The sequence below is a fragment of the Protopterus annectens genome, chromosome 2.part0, assembly GCF_019279795.1.
Source record: "Protopterus annectens isolate FY-2018-M chromosome 2.part0, PAN1.0, whole genome shotgun sequence".
Lineage (NCBI taxonomy): Eukaryota > Metazoa > Chordata > Ceratodontiformes > Protopteridae > Protopterus > Protopterus annectens.
In genome coordinates, this window is record NC_056728.1 from 1,421,686,726 (window position 1) to 1,421,699,438 (window position 12,713).

The 12,713-nt window shown below is 37.2% G+C and overlaps 1 protein-coding gene across 2 annotated transcripts in view; it reads right to left on the minus strand.

Annotated features, from left to right (window-relative positions):
• The window catches only part of LOC122793519 (cystine/glutamate transporter-like), an 860,650-nt gene that overhangs the window by 146,983 nt on the left and 700,954 nt on the right, over nucleotides 1-12,713 (minus strand). The gene's annotated exons all lie outside the window — the stretch shown is intronic.

The window sequence follows — 12,713 nt, forward strand, 5'->3', positions numbered from 1 at the left end:
GCCTCATTTTTTCAACCATAAGTTTACCAGTTGCTGCAAAGAAGCCTCAGCATGACCATTTGGTGGGTCTACTCCCTCCTAAAAGAAAAAGCTATTACAGTGACAGGTGTAGAAGGCATGCAGTGAGGGCCAGTCATAATGGACAGAAGTCTTTTTTTCACATGTGCATGGGTGTCATCACTGTTTACGGTATTCATACTGCTACATGTGATGTGTAGCACTAGTCACGACTTGCAGTCTTTTAAACAGGATGTTATCATACGTGTAACTCCTAAGGAAGAACTGGCCTCCAACCATTATTGCACTTAATTTGCTGATTTTCATATTCTCTAGTGGAATTTGGTCCTTTTGTCATTAGGTCAGCAACTGTGCTGTTTTTAGCCAAAAAAAAACATGGCATAGCAGTAGTTATACAATATCATTGTTTGATCATTCTTTTTTGTAGACATAGAGGAAACTGGTGTTCTAAAAGTAAGTTTGTACTTTTTGAAACAAAGTGCTTTACTTTTGTACCAAAATTTACATATTTGATTTTCATAGACTAATTACACTGATATTGCAGGATGAAATGTGATTCTTCAGAATTCTTTTGCTTAGTGAGTCTGAGCCACCTTCATCTTGGCTACATGCCAATGCCTGGAACGTATGCATTCCAACAATGGTTAAAATGATCTGTATATACTCCACACACACACACACACACACACACACACACACACACACACACACACACACACACACACACACACACACACACACATGCACACGTACACACACGCACCCAAACAAACACAGACACACACACGCACAAACACATACACACGCACGCACACACACACACACACACACACACACACACACACAAACACTCACACACACACACACACGCACATGCACATATACACACACAAACACACAATGGAAATTTGAAAGTCAGACTCATTCAACAAGCACCGCTTGGGCAATAATACCAAGAATGCTGATCTAAGCCTCATAGCACTTTACATTCCAATTCCAAAGTTGTACCAGTCTCAGAGTAATAATATTACATTCTTAGTGTTATGATTGAGACCCGGTACTTCTTTGTTTACAAAGTCCATTAAAAATGTGGGAGAAATAGACAAATGTGGGTTTTGTAAAACAGAATATGATATGATAATGAGTAATCCTCCTAAACAAACTTCAGTGAGAAATATTACTGAAAGCATTACATTTTTCCTCATGGACTATTATAATGTAAGGGTACCATAATCTTTATTCCTATCTTTATCAAATGAATTTCAAGGAATCTTCAATGGCTTAAAATATTTATTTTTTTAACTGAAAAAAGTGCCTCAGTGCTCCCACAGGCTGAATAACACTAAAAACAATTGATCTAAAACTACAAACAGTTTAAAATGTATTCTATTTAGACTCGTAATAACTCATCAACTTTTCTTCTAATAAACAGAACCAGATACACCTCTTCTGGCCGCTATATGCTACTAACAAGACCCACCCCAAATTTTACTTAGTTTGACTACTCCCCCAAATCACCAGCTCAAGTGAATCAAATGATTGACCAGTACTAGGGATCCCCAGTCATTAAATGAAAAGCTGAGCCCTAATGGAATGTCTTAACAAAAAATGAATAGCAGCAGGCTAAATCTCTTTGTTACTGAACATTGCAGAGAGCCCCATTTTTATATGCTCATGTATGTTTATTGTAGTTTCAATGTCCTTATAGCCAAATAATCTTAACTCAAGCATTCCTAAAATAGCATATGATACCATATAATTCATGATACAGGTCCTCTATTCAGAATCAAAGGCCATTAAGAAATGTATATTTCAGTGCCCTAACATCATCAAGTCTTATCCTGACCCAGTAATCTAAATGACTTTATAGATCATAGGTTCATAGTTACTTACTAGACTACTCATTTATGAAAATCTTTACTAGCCTAACCATGCATTCCCATGAGGTTTTTAGCCTTGTATTTTAAGTACAAATAACACAGACATGAGCAGAGCATTTACATGTTACCCTATTCTTGATGGACAAGGATGCTAACCCAGTGGTGAATTTGTGGTTGCCCAAAGATTCTTATAGACTGTGCCTGAATAGTGTAGGAGAAGTGCATTGTTTTATGTAGCAAGGAATATGATTTCAAAGAGGGGTATTCTGTGTGATACACATCTATTCCTCCAACATGGGCTATTTATGTTGCAAAAGAGATTATCTCTTGAGCATATGTTTATGCCCACTTGGACTTGCAAATTTGCTGTAGTTCTGAAAGGATACTGTCTGTTGAGGCTCTGGATGCAAGACATAAATCATCTCTCAGTAGCTTGTATCATACCAAGAAGAGGGACGAGACTTTGAGATGATTTTCTTAGTTTTTATGATTTAAGACCCTTGCATTTCTTAGTAAGAAACTGTTGTGGGCATTCAAGTTTTGTCAAATGTTTTGACTAGCTCATACTGGAAGGGGGTCTTATACTCAGTGATGGGCTTGATGAATACAGAATACAGTGGAATGACCACATCTTTGCACCTGGATGCCATACCCTTAATAATAAGCAGTGCAATGAAAAAGGACTTTTTTACAGCAGTGGATATGTGGTCATCAGAGGACAGTTCAATGTCTACATTCATTGTCTACATAGGTCCCCAGGTCCATAACTACTGGATTAATTTAGAGGAGAGTGTGTTAATGTGACAGTTAAAAGGGATTTCTTGGTCACCAAAAATACCTTTAGACATTTCTTGGCTTGTAGATTTAGTCCATGTTTTTGATACCAACTGTTTGTTTAGGAAAGGCCTTCTTGGAGGATCTTGTGTTCCAGGGAGTTTATGATAGTACAAGTTTGCACTCATTTGCAAAGTTGGGTCAGTAATAAACTCTTAATAGTAGATTTTACCACTGAGGAGTAAATGCCCAAGAGGAGTAGCCCAAGGACCGAATTATGGGCTATACCACTAGTGACCCTAATTTCTTGGAATCTATTCAGCATTCAGTTTGCTATGTAATAAGTTCAATAGGGAGTAATATTTAGCTGTGTTAGTTTTTCTATAGTACCTGAGTGTGAGATAGTGTTGAGTACCTTTGTAAAGTCTAGATATGTGGTATGTACTGATTTTCCCTCATCTATTGCTTCAGTAACCTTCTCAAAAAGTCAACTAAGTTAATTATGCAGGATCTGCCATTGACAAATCTGAAATGGACTGAGCCAAGAGTTTGTAGCTTACCTATATTCTTATATATTAACTCCATAGAAGTCCTTTCCACAGCCTTACAAATGAGACTGTTCAGATATTTGGTTCTATAATTCCTTGAATTCACTGAAGCCCAGCATTTGCACAAAGGGATGACAATTGCTGTCCTTCATTTATCTGTCACAAAGCCTGTTTAAAAGCTGACGTTGAATAGCCTTTACAGGAGGTCTGACAGATCCTGTTTCAGGCTGGCCAGTAAGCAGCCTATTATGTGTTATATTATCCAGCCACACAGAAGCAGTGTTCTCTGCCTTGGATAGTGCTTTGAAGACTTGTTCATGGGAGATTTGAATGGGTGTAGATGCAAGTATGACATCTGGGAATGTAGGAGGGGAGGGGGTGAAGTTAGATTTAAATGTATCCCTTAGTAAACTAGTTATGTCCTCAGGGTCAGAGAATGTAGTATAATCAACTTTTAGCTCTCCAAAGTGCTGGGCATTGTTTCTAAGGTTTCTAACACAGTTACAACTTAAAAGTCCTTCTTTTAAAGGATTATTGAAGATGCCCTATTATGTCAAAGAAGGTATAGACTGTGATACAAACTTTTTATGCAGGTTTGTTCAGCACAACAAAATGATATACAGAAACCCAGTATGTCTAGTCTTGTTGGAAATGCATTGTATTCCATCAATAAGGATGCATTAAGTAATTGACTGTGAGATGCTCTGTAAGCTAGACATTGCCTTTTGCTAAAGTACTGACATCTTAAACTGCAGCAATTAAAATGTTTGGTCTATGAAGATAACCATTGTTCTTACAAACAGATATATACTTTTTAAACTTCGTTTGTGCTAGCTCATGCAAAACAGAAATATATTCTAATATAGGCCTGAAAACTAACATATACAAGTTAGTAATTATGGTTGCTTCCCTAGACCAGGAACTTCTAAACATTTATCCCATTATTCTCAACACTTTACTTTTGGCTTGTGTGGCTTTTTCAATGAAGCTTGAATTATTGCTGCTCGAGACATCTAGGACTCATATTTGTTTGGTCATTTCAAAGGTTGTGTCACTGAGCTCTACTTGCTGCTGTGGCAGACAATAACACAGACATAAACATTTGCATTTATAAATATTAATACTTAGACGTTTACATATTAGCCACCAGTATTCAGCATTCACTATACTTACTACAAACTGTGCATGTAAAGAGCAGCACCTACATTTTTATATTTTCAGCATATTTTGAAATACAGCAGTTAGTCATTGTGATTGGTGTTGCGATTACATGGGTAACTGTACAGGACTCAATATGGATGGCTGACGAACAGCCTATTCCATCTTAATACATTCAGCAGTATGGCCCAAAACATTTACTTATTGTTACCTAAAAACATGTGCCACCTGGTACACTTACTGAAGTTCAAAAGTTTCTCACAAAGAGAATTGATGAACTTTAAAGTTTGTCTTACAACAGCAAAAAAATAAATAAGTAAGTAAATAAATAAAGCTTTCTCTCTTTTCTGTATCTTATCAACTTTGAGGAGGAAACCTCTGCCTGACATGTACTACATCAAATGACTTCTTACAATTTGAAACCATTTGCTTAGAATATCACTCCATCCTCTGGTATCCTGAACACAACACTTACAGTGTGAAATGCGGTAACTTTAATTATTTATTCATTTGATTCTTGATTTACTTTTTTAATGTGTTAGTTCATATCTTAGAAGACATCCACACCCATGTAATAAATGTTCCTCTCAATTAAACTCAACCCATCAATCCATAGCAAGAAGGACTTTAATGACTACATGGTCATCTGCAAATGCAAATATGGGATCAAGAGCACTAAGCCCTTTCACTGCCAACAGGTCTATAGTTTGGTCACTGAACCTATAAATCTATGAACATGAAAAATACTGAAAATACTTTAAAATGGCCTGTGCATATTAGCTGCAGACATGGGCAGTGCTTCATAGACAATAATGCTCAGCTTTCATTTCCTCCAGAATCAGCATTGTTCATACGGGGACAGCACAATAGTGATTCATGAAGGCATGTTATGCTACTGTGAAGGGCAACAGAAAATATAAGCAAATGACTGCATAAACACATGCAATGAAACCATTATTTGTATGTAAATGTATACAAGATGACCAGCATCATGTTTCATAGTCATCTGTGAGTGAAATTGCGAACCGATGTATGTCACACTAAAACAAAGTAATACATGCTGAAATTTCTAGAAATATTATGTGGCTAAGATGCTTGGAGTAGCAACATCATTGCTTATGCAAAATTTAGTGCTACAGGTGTACACAAGGAGGACGTTTTCCTAATCAAGAGATCATTGATCACTTTATAATAGATTAGGAAATTGTATTGACCTTGGTTATCATGCGTCACCCAGTATATGTGTGTGTGTGTGTGTGTGTGTGTGTGTGTGTGTGTGTGTGTGTGTGTGTGTGTATATATATATATATATATATATATATATATATATATATATATATATATGTATATGTCTATATTTATTTATCACATATATTAATTCAACTAAACTGACCATTCAGAGACAAGCCCTGGAGAGATTAGGTACTTCTCAGGCCTTCATTTTTGGAATACTTAACAAGTTCCTGGAGATTATGCCTCTGTATGTGGATGATCATATATGGATCCTCAGTGCATCATCAACAGCGGTAGCATGATACGTACTTCCCACAACTTTGCCCAACTCACTGAGGCACTTGATGCCACTGATACATGCACATAGTACCAAAGGCCTCACCTCATCCACAGTCACAAAAGTTTGTTAAAAGAAATACTGCGATTCTGTGAACTACAATACAGTGTGCGTTGCATGTGGAGTCATAATCATTATGTCCACTCCACTCACAAACAAGTCCCACAGTTTACATGTATGGCACACATTTCAGCTATACTGCTACATCCCACAGAGAGAAATTTCAAAGGGACATTATATTGCTACATTTATAGTGGGTCTAAACGTATCTGCCGCAGCACCATATATGGATGGCCACTGGAGCTTGAGCTTATGATGTCTGTATGACCAAACACCAGTATAATATTGTGCATGCACAAATCCATTATGTCACAGAATAGATGTTTGGTAAGCTCAAAGCTGAATTCTGCAGTTTTAACATAACTGAGGGGAAATCCAGTATGACCCTGCTAAGGCATGCAGGATATTGCATGCTACATATTATTATGGTGAGGACAGAGGCAAACACTGCAGGACACTGGTGTGGTTAGACCATGCACACACAGTCAGCACGGAAGAGATGCATTAACCCCAATTTCCTGATGAGGGCATGGTAAAATAGCAACAGCAGTCAGGTATACAACCTTCACTCACAAAGGGATGTGTTAATTAGACAGCAGAGGAGACAAAGCATTGACATCTAGACCTGTCCTTTATACTTTCCTGAGCACACAGTGGCAGTGCTGTGTCACAAAGGAAAAGCATGATACTTGCAGTGTCAATGGAAGGCAGTGATGGACAGTGAATGGTTGAGCCACACTGTACATCACATAGTAGCAAAAGTGCCACTCATGAGGGAGGAGTAAGTATGCTGACTTAGCTAGAGTCAAAATGACACATACATGCCAAAGCATTCACAGTGGAGTTGTATTACAAGATGTAAAGATATGGATATTGTGCTACATTTTTCTCAATAGTTTTTATTGAAAATTTTAACAAAAAAAAACATTAATATATGACAATAGAAATATTATAAAACAAATATGTTGTTGTCTTTCGGTTTTTCCCGGTTAGGGGTTGCCACAGTGGAACTCTGATCCGCTAATGATTGGCAGTAGATTTTGATGAACCCCGAGATGCCAGCTCGATGTTCAACCTTCAACGAAGGCACGACCATTTACTTATGTCTTTCAAACGCCCACCCAACTGTAGGGAGGACATGCAGACTCCACACAGAAGGCACTCTCTGCACTCCAGCCAAGAATCGAATGGGAGAACCTCTTGCTGTGAGGCAACAATGCTACCGCTGCACCACCGTGGATTTGGCAACAAATATACATATCTAAAACAAAAATATTGAATGACTAAAATAACTATTTACAGTGGTGTCTCCTATAAAACAAAGCATTTTAAACAGAAAAAAAATGTGATGAGTAGTTGTTAATTATTAAAGTCTGTTTATCCAACAGTTCTTTGAATTTCAACCATATATTATATGAAGAGGTGATTCTAGATGTTCTTGTCTTGATCATGATAAATTCAAGGTGACAAACTTCAGTTGCTAAGTGTACAAAATCCTTCATATTTGGAGTCATCTGATTCTTAAAGTTCTTGTGGATGGCTTTTCCTGTTAATGTTAAGATACTTCATAAAAGAGGGTATTTTATTTTCATGACACAAGTGGGAATAGGTGTATTAAATAAAATAAGAGATTTGGTCAAGATAAATTTATCATTAAAAACAGACTGTAAGAGAGAATTCATATTATCCAAATATGTTTTAAATTTTATACAGTCATAAAACATATGCTGCCAGTCAGCTTTAGCATTTAGTTTACATCTCCAGCATCCTGTCTTTATTTAATGTCCATTGAACTTTATGTGATTTGATGAAGGTTCTTTCAAAGAACTAAAAGAATATTCTCCACCTTAGTGACAAAGTCGTTTGTTTTGAAGATTGGAGTATTATTTTCTATCATCTTCACTTGGGGAGTTATTATTAAAAAGCCTAAAACATAACCTCACATTTAATAAATGGGAGAACATCTATGTTTATGTTGGCCCGGAAAAACATGCTTCAAAAGACCCTTTCTTTAAATGATCTGTGGATGATACCTTTTTATTTCGTATGGCAGATTTGAAGAACTTGTACAGTCTGTAGATTTTTTAAATGGTACGACAGAATTTTTAGAGTTGAAGATGAATGCTTCCAGAACAGCAATTGAGTTTTTAGTTGTGAAAATTGAATATGATGGTTGTTTATTAAATACTTACACACATAATAAACCAGTACATGTTAACAGATATTTGCACAGGTCTAATATGCATGCCAGCCATACATTTCGAGGGATTGTTAAGAGCCAGTAGTTATATGCTAGTAGGCTAAATACTGATATTAATACACATATTGAACAGATGAATGAAATAACTAAGGAATTTATACAAAGAGGCTATAATATTGATACATTAAATGGTATTAGAAATTAAGTTATGAGTCAAAGGGAGCATAAGGGGAAACACTACTTGTTGAATGATTCAGTTCCTAGTACTAACTCTAGTAATATACAATATGATGATCCACAATGTAATAATATAGTGCATTTTATAACAACATGTAGTAGATGTACTAATGCAGTCAAGAGCATTATTAATAATAATTGGGATATTTTAAAAGCACAACCTGAATTTAAAACTGATATAGGTGAGAGACCAGACCTTGCATATTGAACTTGTTCAAATTTAAAAAAATAGATTGTGTTACAAGGATTTGTAGTGAGGACTGTTTTACTCATCCTGTTACCCATAAGGAATTTAGATTTCAGTGCTTTTCAACCTGTCACACTGCTACTATAGTCTATTTAGCTACTTGTACAAGTTGTACTGGTTTCTATGTAAAGAAGTCTACTAGAAAACTAAGAACGAATTCATGAGCACAGGTCTGACATTTGTAGAGGTGTCACAACTAATGCTCTTGCAAAACATATCATTGAGTTTGGTACTTCTCATGAGTATAAGTTTAGAATGATTGATATGGTCCATAAGAACTAAAGGGGTGATGACTTGAGCAATAGACTCGAATTAAGAGAATATGACTGGATTAAACATATGCAAGCTGACTGTTTTCCTGGTGCTAACAAGATGGTCAGCGTTAAACCTGTATTGAAACGTAAACACGTGTTTGAAATGATTTGTCTGAATACATATGGTGCATTTTTATGTGTTGCCTATATCTTTAAATGTATTATTCTTTAATTGAATGATTTACATTTTAATCTGATTGTCTGTGCTATGCTTGATTTTTGTATATAAAGGTTTTATTAATTGTGTTTTCTCTGTGGCATATCATTGATTTCTTAAGTACTGTATATATTTTAGATAGAAGTCCCTTTCCAATTATATTCTGGTGCATTAGAATATCTTGTGCTATTTGATATTCTGTGTTAAAACAATTCCCTTGAATGATGGGGTGAGGGTGTTAATACTTAAATCGGACCTTTGGCCACTCTGTTGGCTTTTGCACTAGGACAGGGATCTCCTCTTAGTAGGAATGGAAGGTGACAGAGAAAATGTCATGGGATGTATTCTGCTCACAAGGTGTACTGCTACTAGAGACTAGGTGTTATGTCTGACCACAATGAAGGATATAATAAAGCATTATACACATCCAGATGCAGGAAAGGAGTGTGTAACAAGTTATTTCCCCTCTACAGGGCCTCCCTTACTACATATCCTACTACAACCTTGGATCACTCTGCCAGTGTGCACAGTAATGTTGCTGTTAGCAATACTTCACAATGAAATGGAGAAGAAAGCTATGAGTGTCACCTTAAGTGCTCATTTGAGTAATAGTGACTGAGTAACCGGATTCCATATCCTCAAAGAGGAGCTGGTAGTACTGAGTGACAAATTCACAAATGTCACGCAAAGCAGTAGCCATGATGGAATGAATGGCATCAGACTGTGTCTGTTTAATACTCTGGCACATATGCTGATCAAGGTCACATTCTGTATGCATGTCATGGGCAATCTTTGACACATGATGGCAACAGTAAGTCTTGTCAGGTAACACAGTGACAGGTCTGCTGTCAGACAAAGTGAACTACTTTGCTATTGTAGTCACATAAGGAAACATTTCTGCTGCTCAAAACTGCAGATGTCCCCTCCTCTGCTGGAGATGGTGAAGCTCTGGCTACATAGACTGATGTTCTCCTTGCAGTGAGTCCATATATTCAACTTGTGCTATGAAAGTAGGCCCACCCAGAAAGGATGTAGATAATGTCACTTTGTAATATGTCATTGCTGCCAGCTCAAGCCTGTTGCCTTGCACCAGCTTTTACAGGTGTCCAGTTCCAGTGGCCTGCCCTGTGAATGCACAACAATAGACACGCCAGAGTGAATATTAAATACCTGTGCAAACTTGCACTCCTGTGTCCTTAGAAAGTGTACCATACAATCACAACCCACCGCTGTTGCCATGCCCCATACCCCATCTACTGTCTAGCCATCCCTATCATTATTTGTCTGCCATTGTTTCCTCTCCATTCATCCCAGGTCTCACCATTCTGTTTGCTGTCTTTGTATGTGACACACTGCTTGATGTCTTCTGCTTTTCCTACTTTCGTTTGCATCCTTTTATGCACATGGACACTATACTTATGCAGCTGCAAGTAGCTGAGGATATCTAGCTTCCTGTGGAGCGCTGTCCAGTCCTGTCCTGAACATTCAAGCATACACAGCCGAGTGATGATATGTACTGTATACTGTCTGAGACACATTGCTCTGGGAGTTCACATTTTCAGTTCTAATAACATTCTGCATGCAGCTTCTCTCTGGATACTGATTTCCACTTCTGGTTATATGTTTCACTGCACAGACGCATCTACATGCATAGCTGTTTTGCTGAAGATTTACACAAGCAGAAACAAAGTTTTCTGCACTTATGTGCTACGTGTTTCCTGTTAGATAGTCAATGACTCCCAATGCCAAAGCGAAGTACAACTTAGCTGTGCAAGCCTTTTGGGTGAGCCTCTGTATTCTACAGACATCTGGTATGTTATTCATCCTGAATATGAAAAAAAGGAAGGAAAAACTGAGAAACAGCAACTTGATTGTGGCCTCTAGGTAAGCAAATTATTTTAGAAAACGTCCTGAAACTTTCAATTTGAGGATCAGCATTTTATGTAGATAATGAACATGATTTAAAAATACAGTGTATAGATCAAAATCTTTCATTAATGAAATTATGAAAAAAAACGGGCACAATTAGAATGGTTGAAGAAACAAGGAAAGAAGGAAAATCAGAGGAAACCTTGAAGATACCATGAAGGACAAGGTCTCAACTGTTAAAGTTTAATATCAGTTTGAGATTTTCTTGTTGGCTCCCCAACCTCACATAATCTTCCCATTCTTTCTGGGTGGGGTGAAGAAATGGGCATTCCCAGGTTAGATGAGAACCTTGCAGCCCTTTGTTTTCTGCCCAGGAGTCCCAGTCATCCCTTGGCTCCATAGCAGAAGCAGTCCAGCTTGCTTAGAGTGGGGGCACCCCTTCACCCATTAGCAGCTCCTCTGAGCTTTGTTGCTGCAGTTGCAACCTCTAGATGGTAGTGTGCCTCCGCATGCAACGTTCTCTTTGGCTGCTAGAGCCAATTTACTTCAACAATGAGGGGTCAAATTGTACATACTCTGCTAGGTGAAATACCTAGTCTTCCCACTAGGTGGCACCTTGGTGGAGACCAGAGACACATCCTCTTTGCTAAGATGGCTGATCACTCCACCATCAGCTCCTACAGGCACAAAAGTCCTCAGTCAAATGTGGGTCACCTACAGCATAGTCAGGTTTTATCTCTCTATGCCATACAGTTGGTTATAACATTTTTGAAGTTTTCAGTAACTTTGATTTTTTTTTTTTTGCTTCTGATATTATAGTGTGTACAGGACTCTGCTAGGTCAGGAATATTTTATGCACAGAGAAGATTTATGGGATTCAAATACATGATGCTGGACGTATGAAGAAATTCATCAGTTATCAATTAAGCAGTAAGGATTTGAAAAATTAAGCCAGGGTTTTCATGATTTGAGAAGTTCTTGTTTATATCTTTTAAAGAGAAAAGGAGAGTCCGTGGGCAGAGTAATACAACAGCAAGGAATGCAAAAGTATAAGAATATTCCTGAGAAAACAGTTCCATGGCTTTCCTTATTTATGCACTGAAGGCAAAGGAAAAATTAGGGAACATTTTGAACATGATAAATTTCACATATAAGAGACATCCAGGGGAGGTGGATCAAATTAACTTAATAGAATTTTCCACTGAGTTAAGTTTTGCTCAAGGAAAGAGTGTTAAATGAGAAAAGAGGGACAAAAAAAGTTCCTTTTTCTCATTACCAAGACCATTGCTTCTTCAAATGCATTTTCGATAAAAAAAAACAAAACAAAAAAATAACCATATCCAGCTTTACATCTAGCATTGCAATAAACTATTTATTTATTTATTTGACATTTGTTAACCAAGATAGTCCATCTGAGCAAAAGCCCTTTTTCAGTGGAGGCTCGGGGAGAAAAGCTCCATAGTACAAGTAAGCAAGAAAATTTACAAAACTAAAGATAAATACAGTGAAAATTTTACTATAAAACAGTTAAGCAAATATAGATCGAGCTCCACCGTACAATATTGTAAGAGGCATTAGAACATTGAAGAAAAAACATAGCAAAGAAATATGCAATAAAACATCTGAATGCATTCACATAACACAGTGGGTTATCTTCAGAGAGTGATTGTACAATACAGAG